Source organism: Etheostoma spectabile, chromosome 18 (genome assembly GCF_008692095.1).
Source record: "Etheostoma spectabile isolate EspeVRDwgs_2016 chromosome 18, UIUC_Espe_1.0, whole genome shotgun sequence".
Taxonomy (NCBI): Eukaryota; Metazoa; Chordata; class Actinopteri; order Perciformes; family Percidae; genus Etheostoma; species Etheostoma spectabile.
Window position 1 is genome coordinate 22503903 of NC_045750.1, and position 12761 is coordinate 22516663.

The following is a 12761-nucleotide window of genomic DNA, read 5'->3' on the forward strand; positions in this document are numbered from 1 at the left end:
GGGGGGGGGGGGGTGGTTTCAAAATTATTTTAGTATTAAACAAACTCATAGCATAATTGTGACTCGTCTCGTCAAAATCATAGACGATCTTTGGGGATGTCTTCCGTACACAATAGCATTCTTTCAGTAAACCCGGCTGGCGCTAGGACCCAGGGCGGGCGCCGGGGGGGAAGTCCTCTGCTGCTGGCGGGGCAAGGCAGAGCACAGAAACCAACGTACACGTCCACGCACACAAGCATACACAAACACACACACTCACCGAGCTCTTCTCCGAGAGAGGAGAGAGAGCGCTGAGGGATAAACAGAGGGAGAGACCATAGGAACGCAGCGGCTCGTGTGTGTGTGTGTATGCGTGTTGGCGCGCGCGCGTGAAGGTACGCTAGCTCGGTGGTAGAAACGACTGGCGGGGCGGATATGGAGGGGCTCGGGAAAAACGCTGGGAACTGACCGCGCACCGACAAGAAAAGGGGGAGAGAGAGAGAGAAGAGAGAGAGGAAGGACGGACGGACAGAACGGAAGGAAGGAAGGAAGGAAAGGAGGAGAGAGAGAAGTCTGACAGCGGAGAGGAAGGGGCTCGTCTGGAACACAGAAGGATCCTAAGGTGACTTTATGGAGCTTTCATGGCTGTACACAGGTCTGGCAGAGGTGTGTGTGCGTGTGCGCGCGCGAGAGAGAGGTGTTGACATGTGCTGCATGGCTCTGCACTTAAAGGGAAGAGTGGAGGTGTGTGTGTGTGTATAACCTATATATACATTTGTGTGTGAGAGAGTTTTTAGTGTTGTTTTTCCACAAACTAAAAGGGGGGCCAAAGTGTGTAAGCGAGCTGAACTGACCACTGTAAACTGGAGTGAAGGGATCAAAAGGAGTAGATACTTTTATAGGGAACAGCGTGATCCCATTCCAACACACACACATTTGTCAGGTAAGCTACTTGAAGTTGAGCTAGAGGAAAGGAGGAGGGAAATACTCTTTAAAGAGTCCATTTTTACCCCCCTTTACTTCACTCTGTGTGTGTGTGTGTGTGTGTGTGGGTGGTGTGTGTGTGTGTGTGTGTGTGTGTGTGTGTGTGTGTGTGTGTGTGTAAAAGAGCAGAGTTTTCAGTGCAGCAGGTAACAGTCTTTGGTTGGAGATTTCAAAAGCAAAACCAAATGGATTTTGTGTTTCTCGGTTGACACTGAATGAGGCTTGATACTAGTAGAAGCTTCTTGTGGGTGGGTGTGTGTGTGTGTGTGTGTGTGTGTGTGTGTGTGTGTGTGGTGTGTGTGTGTGTGTGTGCGCGCGCCATATACGGCAAACAGGTTGAGGAGAGGCAGATCTGATCAGACGCACAGCAACAGAGGAGAGAGCGTGGCACAGGCTGAGCAGCAGCACATTGGATTACACACACACACACCACACACACACACACACACACCACACACACACACACAAGCTCTGTGGCCAGCAGAACAGCTGGGAGAAATGTGTGTGTGTTAGTGCCTGAGAGCGTTACACTTAACGCACACATCTTTTGCACGTGCAGGACTGTTTGCTTTTATATTATCTTTGCTACTGTGTGTGTGTGTGTGTGTGTGTGTCCATCAGAGGTTGTGTAAATATGTGCAGGGAAAGAATGTTCTATCGTCTTTTCAGACAGACGGCATGTCTGTCTACCTCTGTGTCGTCGTTCCCCCCCCCGTTCTGGAGACAGGAGGTGGAGGAGGGTTAAGGGGGAGGCTGGAGGGAGGAAGAGCGATCAGATGACAGAATAAGGCAGATGAGAAGATTAATCCAGTAGCGAGGGATGAAACAGAGACAGAGAGAGGAAAGAAAAGATGATGGAGATTTTAGGACAGCAGGAGGTGGAGGAGGAGGAGAGATGGAAAGAGAGCGGAGTGAAGGAGACGGGGGCTGACATGCTTTCTCCAGGAGTGCTCGGAGTGCTGCTCATTCATAATTCACCTCCATGCCAAACGTTCATTCACATATTGACCCCCCATGGCTGCGCTCAATGGAGTTCTTGCCCCTCCACCTCTCCCTGTCTCTCAATGGACACCCCTGCGGTTTGACGTTCAGTTAGCCCGCTTCTTTTTCACTTTGGAAACAGTTGAGATTCTCAGCGGAAGCCCACACCGCCTTTGTCCATTCTGGCTCTTTTGACACCAGTAGTTTTTTTCAGATGGAAGCTCTAGCGTGAGATTGAATTGTGTAAATTAAATATTGAATTCGGACTCCACCCTAGACACAGATAATTGGTATGGATGGCTCAGTGGGTTAGTGCTCTCAGAACAACTGTTGTTAGGCTGATTCCCTCAACACAGCTAAAACAGTCCATAATGGATCTATAATTCATGTGTGAATGAATTGAATGGTCTGTGTTTTTGAATAAAAGCACAGACGCCAGCCTATGATTTATTCAGCGTAAATACTCAAAAATGGCTCTTTTAATATTTCCGATTGTATTAGCCGTGCCTGGAGCTACACTCCAACCCATTGCTGTGCTGTGGTCAGCTGTGGCCCATGAGCCATATGGCAGAGTGTCTGAAATGCACAGTCAGAGGTACCACAGAAGTGCACCTTATCAGCAAAAGTGACTTGTGGACTAATGTGTTTACTCAGTGAAAAGAGGCCATGCATTGCACCTTGGCAATGTTCATGTTGTTGTGTGGTTATGTAGTAAAATGAGTTGTTTTGTTTACAAAAAGCTGCAGTAATGTAAAGACACAGCCGCTGTGCATCCCCTTCTGTCTCAGTACAGTACCCCATGGTGCCGATGTCGAGGGTTTGATTCCCGCTGGATCAAGGCCCGCTAAATATAGTTAAACTAATTAAAGGCATCGTTCACCCCCAAATTCAATTCAATTTTATTTATAGTATCAAATTATAACAAGAGTTATCTTGAGTCTTTACAGGTAGAGTAGGTCTAGACCACACCACACTATAATTTACAAAGAATTCTAGCAATTCCCCCAAGAGCAAGCAACTAGTGCTCAGTGGCGAGGAAAAACTCCCTTTTAGAAACAGACAGACTCTTGATAGGCGGGAAAAAGAAATTATTAAAGCAACTTCAGCCATTGATCATTCATCTTTTGACCAATGAAAACTTGAATAAAGATCACTCCAAAATAACATAAACCAAGTAAATGGACTGTATGTAAATGGCGCTTTTCTAGCGCTCAACGACTGCTACCACCAGGCACCATTCACACACACGTTCATGCACTGTGGCCGAGGCTGTCATACAACGTGCCACATGGTCCTCAGATTAACATTCCCACACCGATGGGAGCAATTCGGGGTTCCATGTCTTTCCCAAGGACACTTTGACAGGTATCAAACCACCAACCTTCTGATTGGTAGGCTCTACCACCTGAGCCACAGCGGCCCCGTTGTACTTCAACACTTTTTCACAACACATCCAAAACTCTTTTAGGGACTGCTAAAATGGTTACTGCTATAACCTACATGTATCCATTACAAAAAATACACTGTCATACCCACAGCCCAAGTGGTCTTTAAGATAGCAGTGTATAGCGTAGCCTGTCAATCACAACACAAAAACTACAGTCGCACAAATATGCTGGTTTAACAGTTGATGAACAACAACATGTACAGCTGTGTCAAGCTCATCTACGGTCTGCCATTTTTTTTCTCTCACTATTTTTCATTGATGTAGCTAGATAGCCTTATAGTAAAAGCATGCCTGCATTCTTAATCCCGCCTACAAAGCTCTCATAGGTCGACTGCACAACACCAGACTATTTTTGGTTCATTGAAGTTTTTCATATTTTTTGTTGCTGTGCCACTTTTTTGGTTTTCATACACTGTTTTCAGACAGAGGAATGATTTGAAAATTAGTTTCACTTTTGGGATTGCTCCGGTGCTGCCTGAAATTCCACCGGATGTCCCTCTTTTCCGCCGATGTCCGTTACCTTCCGCTTTCTTTGTGTTTTCAGTCTAAGCTCCGGTGGATTTCTGAGGACTATGGTTATCTTCTCCTCAGATCCCTGGAGGATAAATCAAGACAGCTAGCTAGACTAGCCAGGCCCTCCTCCACAGCGCCGTGGAGGAAGGTCTGTCAATGCGAGACTAGTTTGTAGTCAGTCCATTTCTTTTAATTCTCTGGTAGGTGACCTTTGCTTTTCATGTAGTGGTTTATGTGTTCAAACAAGTGGAGAGTTAAAAGTAAGGTTTTAAATTGCAGTGGTAACACAGTCGGCCTAGGAGGCCAAAATGGCTTACAAGAATAATGCTCGTCTGTATCCCCCAGGTTATAATTGTCTTCAATAGGCCTCCTGCTGATTTGAAATGGACTCATTGTCCACAGTGATGGGCACCTCTGCACAATTAGCCTCTCTCTGCTTTGTCGTGCTGAGCTATTGCTGCTTGCATCCTCACACAGTGGCACACAAGTGCATGCGCACAAATACACACTGACATGTACGTACAGAGTAGCAGGCATTAGCACAGCCGCACACAGACACGTATGCGTGCTCCATCACGCTTAGAAAGACATCGGCGGGTGTAAAAATAGATTTTATAAATGGGGGGGGGGGGGGGGGGGGGGAAGTGTTTATGTTTACAAGGGGTGATGTCATGTTTGGTTAGATCCATAGCTGACGAATTGGAGGGCAGCTGTAGCGAGTCATCAGCCTGCCAGCTCTGGCTCGGCTATCTGCTGGTTTTTTGGTCCTTTAAAAGGAGCAGGGTTGAAGGAGTTGCTGTGGTGTGTGTGTGTGTGTGTGTGTGTGTGTGTGGTGTGTGGTGTGGTGTGTGTGTGGTGTGTGTGTGTGTGTGTGTGTGTGTGTGTGTGTGTGTGTGTGTGTGTGTGGTGTGTTTCGTGTGTGTGTTTCTGTGTGTGTTTCAGCGGTGGAGGCAGCACACGGTGACGCTGCTGGTGCCAAGCAACACAGGAACGTGGGTGGAAGGATTTCCTGTCTTTAGGAAGCTTTGGTTATAAGTGTGGTGAGGGGGGGGGGGGTGTGTATATGGGTGTGTGTGTGTGTGTGTGTGTGGGTGTGTGGGTGTGTGTGTAAGTTTCAGTGTGCATTTCAGCAGTATGCTTGAGTGCTTGTGTGTTTTTAATGCACTCTTCGCCTCAAGTAAAAGTGCTAGAGAAAAGTCACTTAAGACACGCACACACACACACACACTGTGTACACACAGAGGAAAGGCAAAAAAAAGGCCCTTTCTAGTCTGTTGAGTTGGATTTGCGTTGCATAACTCCTCTGTTTGCAGCGCTCTTGTCTCCTCCTCTTCTACCCAAACACTCTCGCCATGTGACAGCCGCGACGCCCGGCCGCCTCCCGCTAATGATGTCATCAGCGTGCCTCATTTTATGTCTCCTCTCACACATGAGATTGCAATTATGTGTTCTTGCCCCGCATGCGGTCACACACACAAAACACACAGAGCATGGCTGTCCTGCGGGCGTTGGACCCCGTGATTACGTAATTGACATTGAGCGAATGGTATGACGTCAGCTTGGCTCTCTCGGACTCTCTTGCCTATGGTTAGCTACAGTGATGTCATACGTGGATGCAGCCATACAGTGGGGGTGTGTGTGTGTGTTGGCATGCATAATCGTGTGTGCAGACAAAAATGACCTCAGGAACCATCAGATTTATATAATGTGTTTATTCCTCCCCATCTTTTCCCCTTTTTCCTCCCATTAAAGTGGAAAGACTTCACAGCGTAGCTACTTTATTGTGCCGTATGTGTTGTCCGTAGCAACACAAGGCGTTTAAAGATGCTCGTGCAGCACACACCCACTGTGGCAGCCTGTTGCGGCCCCCTGAGAGCGGCCTCTATTTGAAATGAATATCCCAGTGTCTCACAACTGGTAACTCTATTGCCTTGTTGCCCTCCGTCTGCGACTGTCTGACCCTTTGTTGATTCTCATCCCGAGGCTCGCCAACAATCACAGCCAGGCAGTGGATGAAAAGAAGAAAGAGATGATGCTGGGTCGTCTCCACAGATACTGTACGTGCCAGTTCCTATTTCAGCAAAAGAAAACTAGCGTCATGGAGAAATGTGGTGGTTGGCCTTCTTCAGCTCTCAACAAAAAAATAGATCTGTTTTTAGCTCGCTGTTTTGAGCTATGAGGTTTTTAAGCACAGAGGAAGAGTGCGCTATTTGTGTCTTGGGTTGAATAGGCCGCCTGTTGTGTTCTCCAAGCGTTGCGGGTTGAATCTCTGAACATCAGCCATCCAACGTTGGATGGAAGAACTGGGAGCTTTTTAACAGACCTGAAAACACTCGCACAAAGACGCACAAACACACTTTGTCTTTCTGCCGGCCTCCCACTTTTTTCTCCCTCTAACCTCAAACCCCAAGCCTAAGGGAGCTCACACCACACAGGGACTTAACAGTTTCTGGGCTGAGCAGCGACGCGCATACAAAAGGTGTAACTACACACACTCGCACATGCACAAGCACAAAATATGCAGATTTTCCTTATTAAACTGATTAGCGCTAAGACCAAACCACAAGCAGTGCACTGTACATTCCACTAACCACACAGCAGCTTAACACTGAACAAGATGATTTGATCCCACAGCCCAAATACACACACATGCAGAAATAAACACAATGATAAACACCCAAACTTACACTTCAGACCATAACAGCACGAATAAATCATACAGTGCCTTTTACATGCAGTTAAAAAAAAAGGAGTTCTCATAACCCGGTTAACAGACGGGGTATTCCTGCATGTAGACACCTTATAAGAGTAAGGTCGGTTAAGCGTCCTGTTCCGTACGGCACCTCCGCACTCTGCTGGAGTGGTTTTTGACCGGAAGTAATTTGGTCCCCGCGGGGCAGCGGACACCGGGAGATGGCGCAACAGATTGTCCATCTCCGGGGCTGTCAACGCTGTCATTTGGCAAAGAAGTAGAGGGAACGTGGCTTACGCTAACGTTAGTTAGCTAACGTTACCTTGCTAATTCCACCCAACATCTGGGCGAGACTTAACGTTACAGATAATGAGTCAAGTCATCTGGTTGGGAACACTGTGCTTTCCTACGCTGTGGCAAAATGTGTGAATGAAGTTGTTAAATATTTTAAATTTAATGGCTGGTCGGTGTGTTTTTAACATAGGTCAACCAGAAGAAAAAGTCTTATTCTGACTAGTTGTGCACTGGTAGAGCGCCACCTACTGTACCAGAGGTAGAGTTAATTAACAGTAATTCTTTCTCGGATCATGTACATGTAAAGAGCTGGTAGATGCTGTGCAAATGATGTCCAAACTTTACTTCAAGTAACGGTTGGACATTCTCACACACACACACACACACACATCCCCTCCCAGCAGTCTTAGGGCCTTAGTCAGCGTCTGTGTGTCCATGCGTGGGCCTGTTCCCTGGCAGTGTGAGGGGAAAAAATACCTTCCCGTATGATGTAAACACCAAAGTGTGTGTGTGTGTGTGTGTGTGTGTGTGTGTGTGTGTGTGTGTGTGTGTGTGTGTGTGTGTGTGTGTGTGTGTGTGTGTGTGTGTGTGTGTGTGTGTGTGTGTGTGTGTGTGTGTGTGTGTGTGACACTGGCATTCTCTGAGATAGGATTCGCTCCCTGTGACAGTTTAGCAAATTATTCCACAACACTGTGCAGTTTCTTTTTAAAGATAAGTTTCTTTGCCATCTCGTGCTTTGTTCCACTGCACACAGTGGGAAGGGACGGCAGAGACGGAAGAGACAGAGGGCCTTGGTAAACAAGGTAAAATCTGCTTGTAACTCAATTATTTTAAATGTCTTTTATTGATTTTATGATGGTTTTAGAGCCCCAAGTACTTTGTTTGAAGTAATCCCGAACCAGTGAACTTCATTATTTTGACTGTGTTATAGAAAATATAATTATTGAGTCTTTAGCAAGCCCGTGTTTTTTTTTCTGTTGTAATACATGACTTGCATATTACATGTGTAATGTATGATTGTGTGTGTGTGTGTGTAAAGCAGGAGGGAATGCCAAACTGACTGTACTTGTATTGTCACGGCTACCTAGATCAGGAAACGTGATTCAACAAGTTATTCAGATTTGGCTCCTTTTCCTGTCACCTGCAGGCTCATTAGAATATGCCGCTCCCAATCTGAGTGTCTCCACCCACCTTTGCAGGGGTGTGCTATATTTTTCACCCAAGCCAATCAGCAGAGCAGACCGTAAACCTGTTCTAGTAGAAACCTATAATGCAAGGATGAACCTGAAAATATGCACATGTCCCCTTTAACACCCACTTAATTTTCACTCTCATGTGTAGGGAAATGCTTGCTCTGTAGATGTCATTAAGGACAGCAGCGCTGCAGCATCAGCAGCGCTGCGGTGGACAAAATAAAAGTTGCATTAAAGAAAGGATCAGATTTGGATCAGCTTCATTTCAGCCATTACAATCGGACCGGCTTGAAACAACCCCAGTTTTCACATGCTGAGCTGTACTCCCCGTGACGAGTAAACTAATCTTAAATCGATCAAGTGTCCCTCTCAGCAGACAGTGAACTGGCTTGCTGCTGCAACTTCTACATTTCTTTCTTTTCATTTTTTCTATTGTCACATCCCGGGTCCAGATCCGACACTTTAATTAATTTTGGCAAATGATACAAATCTGCAGTATTTCTGTCAGGGAGCGAATCAGTTGCAGGCTAAGTTAACCATTCAGCATGGATTCAGATTGAAAACAGCTCTGTTGTTAAAACCAGCGCAGAAGACAAAGAGCTTCACTTGCAAAATAATTGTTTTTCTCCATACCTCCATATTTGTGATCGTTAGAAGCCGATATCATAACCGTGATTCAAATCCGATTCATTGCACAGCCCTAGCCAAAGTTGAGCCCGGTAAAACGATTTGCTGGAGCCCTCTGCGTTGGTACACCCCTGCACCGACTGTTTATGTTTTGAAACACTATGCACGAAGGCATCGTGGCAGAGAGGACAGGAGCCATGTTCCCGTGGCAACCTGTAAAGAATTCAGTACACAGATTGGCTGAGCTACTTGCAGACCCGATGAAACACATCTTTGTAAGTAATATTCAGTGTCACTTTCCTGTTCCTGTATTCTGTGTATGGCAATGTTGTCGGCAGGCGGCGTATGGCAAGCCTCAAGGACAGCAAAGTGAATGGAAGTTTGCTCAAAAGTGAGAACGCAGGGGTTGCATCTAGCTCACCCAGTAAGAGGGTTCGCCCCATGTTGGGTGAGAGTCCAACCTGCGGTCCTTTGCTGCATGTCGTCCCCCGTCTCTCACCCCCTTTTCTATCAACTGTCACTACAATAAAGGGAAAAGCCCCCAAAAATAATCGTAAAATATAAGAGACTTTTAGACATTAGGAGCAGTAGCTGTGAATGAACAAGCTAGGCTAACTGCTAACTGCATGCTTTAGTTTGACTGTGGGGTGCTAACGTTGGTGAGAGATTTATTGTGGTCTATAATGAAGCACCGGCACATTCACACACATTTCTGCTCAAACGTTCATCAGCTGTCACCATATTCATCAGAACTACATTCACATCTGGTCAGGGGTCACATACAGTTGGAGATTATATGTGCTGTGTGTTTGTTGCTAGGCAACTTTGTAACAATACCCCCGTGACCTTCCGACCCTGCCAAGTGTGGTGTTACTGTCCCCGTCTCACACTCGTGTGTGTGTATGTGTTATCTGAGACGATGGTGCGACTGCCGCATTGCAACTGAGAACAGCTGTGATTTCACTGAGGTTTGGACAACACACACACACACACACACACACACACACTGTGTGGCTATCTGTGCAGTTTAGTTTGTGTGCATTTATGTCTGCGTGAAGCCGCCGACTGTGTTTATCTATGCGCACACCCACAACATAATATGGTACACTGTCACTTCCACAGCGTGATAGCGGCATAGACCCAATCAGCCAAAATGCAACCCCCCCCACCACCATACACACACACACTAAGTCACACTCAACCCTGTTGTCAAATCGCAGCTGAAAATAGTGAGCAAAGAGAGCGACGGAGCAGTCATTTCCCTGAGGATCCATTCATGTAAAATACTGTTATTCAAACCTCCCTCCCCCTTATTCAATAGTCTTATTCATCTTTCTCTCTTGACTGCAAAAATCAAACACGCCTTGTCTTCTGCTTCCCGGCAAGAGCCCTGTGTGCCTCTGCACACGCCAGCTTGTATGTGTGTGCGCGTGCACGTTTTCTCCGCTCTTCTCCATAAGAGGAATGTCCTTGGCCTGTCCGACCCGTGTGCTCCCACTGAGCCCTCCGTCAAACACCTGGGGCGGGTTCTCCCGCGCCGCTCCAGCCAATCGGGAGCCCTGGCAGTTAATGACATCAGTAAGCGGAGGATCTTTAGGACCGGCCCCTCGAGGTGATTCGTCGGAGAGAGAGAGCGAGAGAGTGCTCTTATTGTTATGATGATTAAGTGTTATATGAAGGGCTATCAGAGGAGAGCCCCTTAATGAAAGTGGAGCACAGAGAGCCGAGGCTGCGGCGGCAAAGCTGTAGAGCGCTACTGATGTAGGCTGGGAGATACGGAGCAAGGTGTTGAGTAAGATTGGAGCAAGCAAGAGAGGGTAAAATCAGGAGAGTTTAAGCAGGGAGAAGACAGAGATGGTGAGAGAAATGGAGAGCGAGAGGGAGCGCAGGGCTGAATATTCAGCAGCTGTGTCCAGACTTGCTGACTCCGGGTGTTCATGCTCTGAATGTACCATGAGAGGCAGACAGTGTGCGCAGGAAACCGCCGTAAAAGAGCAAAAGGGGAAGAAGGAGGGAAAGAGAACAAGCGCATGTGTCCATGAATGCATACAAATGTTCGTGGTTTTGTCGCCCATGTGCGGTTTATATTCGTGCAGGAATGCAAGGGGGTGTCCGTGCGAGTGTGAACCCTGGAGTTTCCCTCTCCGTTTGGTAAAAGCGTGGAACGCCCTGCCTCAGAGGAAAATTCCACCCTCAGCTGCTCCAACGCATTTTGTTGAATGTGCGGTATTTATTTGCCTTTATGTTGTATCCACTTTCCCTCTGCCTCTCTTGTCAGCTTCAGTTACTACATTTCCCATAATGCCTCTCGACAACATCCTCTCCCCACTCCTCTCCTCTCCCCCCCATCTGAGAATGTGCTTTAACTTGTTGATTATTTAGCTGCAGGTGTACGATGTCTGTAGAGAGACTTGTGGACGAGTTGCATTATGGGCTATCATGAATGGTGTTACTGACAGAATGTGTAAGCATGCCTCCTCGCAGATGCATTGCTCCCAGTATGGTTGCATTTCCGTGCAAACTGTAGCCTCCAGAGAGAAGCTCTTGCTCTTTGATCTTAAAAAGCAGAGCCCCAAACCATCACTAAACAACAAAAATGGGACCAGACTTCCTTCACATTTATGTGTTTAAAGGTGGATTTTTCGTCTGTGTAACTTCCAGCACACCTAAAACTATTTCATTAGTACGGGTTTCACTGGAGAGTTGAAGTGTCTGATTGGGTTTCACAGGCTTTTCCACCCTTACAAGAACACGATTATGGAGGAAGCACTGGAGAACTTGGTTTTATTTGCCTGTCTAGTTGATGGTTTGTCTCCATGCTATGGTTTAGTTTTCCTCCAAAGTCTGAAATCTACTTTTTTTTTGGCCCAGGGGCCCAGAAAAAAACGACCCTGTCAGTAATCATTTTCACCAGCCTCACTACAACTAAGAGTGCTACTATTACATAAGTCATTTTTCATGTTTCATGTTAGCCCACTTGTTTTCAGTGCCATTTTGTATGTATGCATGTAGTCATCTAAAACTTGCTCACACAGAGAGCGGATCAAGTGAAGTTTGAGGTAAGGCTAAAATAAATAATGTGCAGTGAGGCATTTACATGTTTTAGTCAGCAACCCAGCTAGTAGATTTGTATGTGTCAGAACATGACTGTGTAGAGATATACTCTCTTTAGATAGGGCTAACTGCACGCTAAATAGTGTTTCTTGCGCTGTACACAGGGTTGGGGTTAGTAATAACGTTGATGATGTTGTGGTTCTTCCAACAGTACACATGCTGTGTGCTCAGAATCCGCTCGTATTTGGAAGTTCGGTTCAGCCGAATACTCTTAAAAGGCCGTGCATGTGCTTGTTGTGACTGTCAAAGCTCCATCAGGCTTCCTGTCCTTCTAGCGCAGAAAAGGAGAGTGTGACGGCATCTTCTCATGGCTGGTTAGCTCTGACTACCAGCTGTGCGTGGCTGTCCGGTTCCAGAGCGTTGGTCTGTCAGTGTCCCTGTGTCCCCCACACGTCTCTTATACGTCTCTTTGCTCCCCTCATTCCTCACTGCATTTTTTAAATCTGCTGAGAGGGATGGATTAGCTGATTTTTTTTTTTTTTATCATTGTTTTTTTTAACAATGATTCACCTTAATATTTCTATTATATATCTGTTTCCAGAAAAAAAGCGAAAGCAGAAAATTCATGTTACGTACTTCTTTACAAATTGAATAAATGTGATGTGCGTTATTTTGAGAAATGCACATCAAACATGCCATATTGTCTCTAGAAGTGTAATATTCACCTTTTTGCTTTTGTTAAAGAAGGAAAAGGAAATTGCAACACTATCAGATAAAGTTGTTGTTCCAACGAAATGAAACGATTGCCGTCGTAATAACCTTTTAAAGAGTTTTCCTCGTAGTATTTTAAATCACCGTGCAGTGTTTTTGGCATCTGATAAGTCTTCAAACCCCTGGGTTTATTACTCCAACTCAATATGCTGGATCTTAATCCACTGACTACATTTTTATACACATAATATCCCAAATCCTGTTGAGTCTTTGATAATGTTTAAAA

At 46.0% G+C, this 12761-nt stretch overlaps 1 protein-coding gene across 3 annotated transcripts in view; it reads left to right on the plus strand.

Annotated features, from left to right (window-relative positions):
* The window catches only part of ches1 (checkpoint suppressor 1), a 108214-nt gene that overhangs the window by 42952 nt on the left and 52501 nt on the right, over positions 1 to 12761 (plus strand). Inside the window, exon 3 of one of the 3 annotated variants that reach the window (XM_032542850.1) lies at positions 571 to 601. The exons of 1 other annotated variant lie outside the window; for it this stretch is intronic. The gene's annotated coding sequence lies outside the window, so the exon portion shown is untranslated. Of the gene's footprint in view, positions 1 to 217; positions 602 to 12761 lie in introns of those variants that run through there. One more of the 3 variants, XM_032542849.1, reaches the window with a different exon arrangement.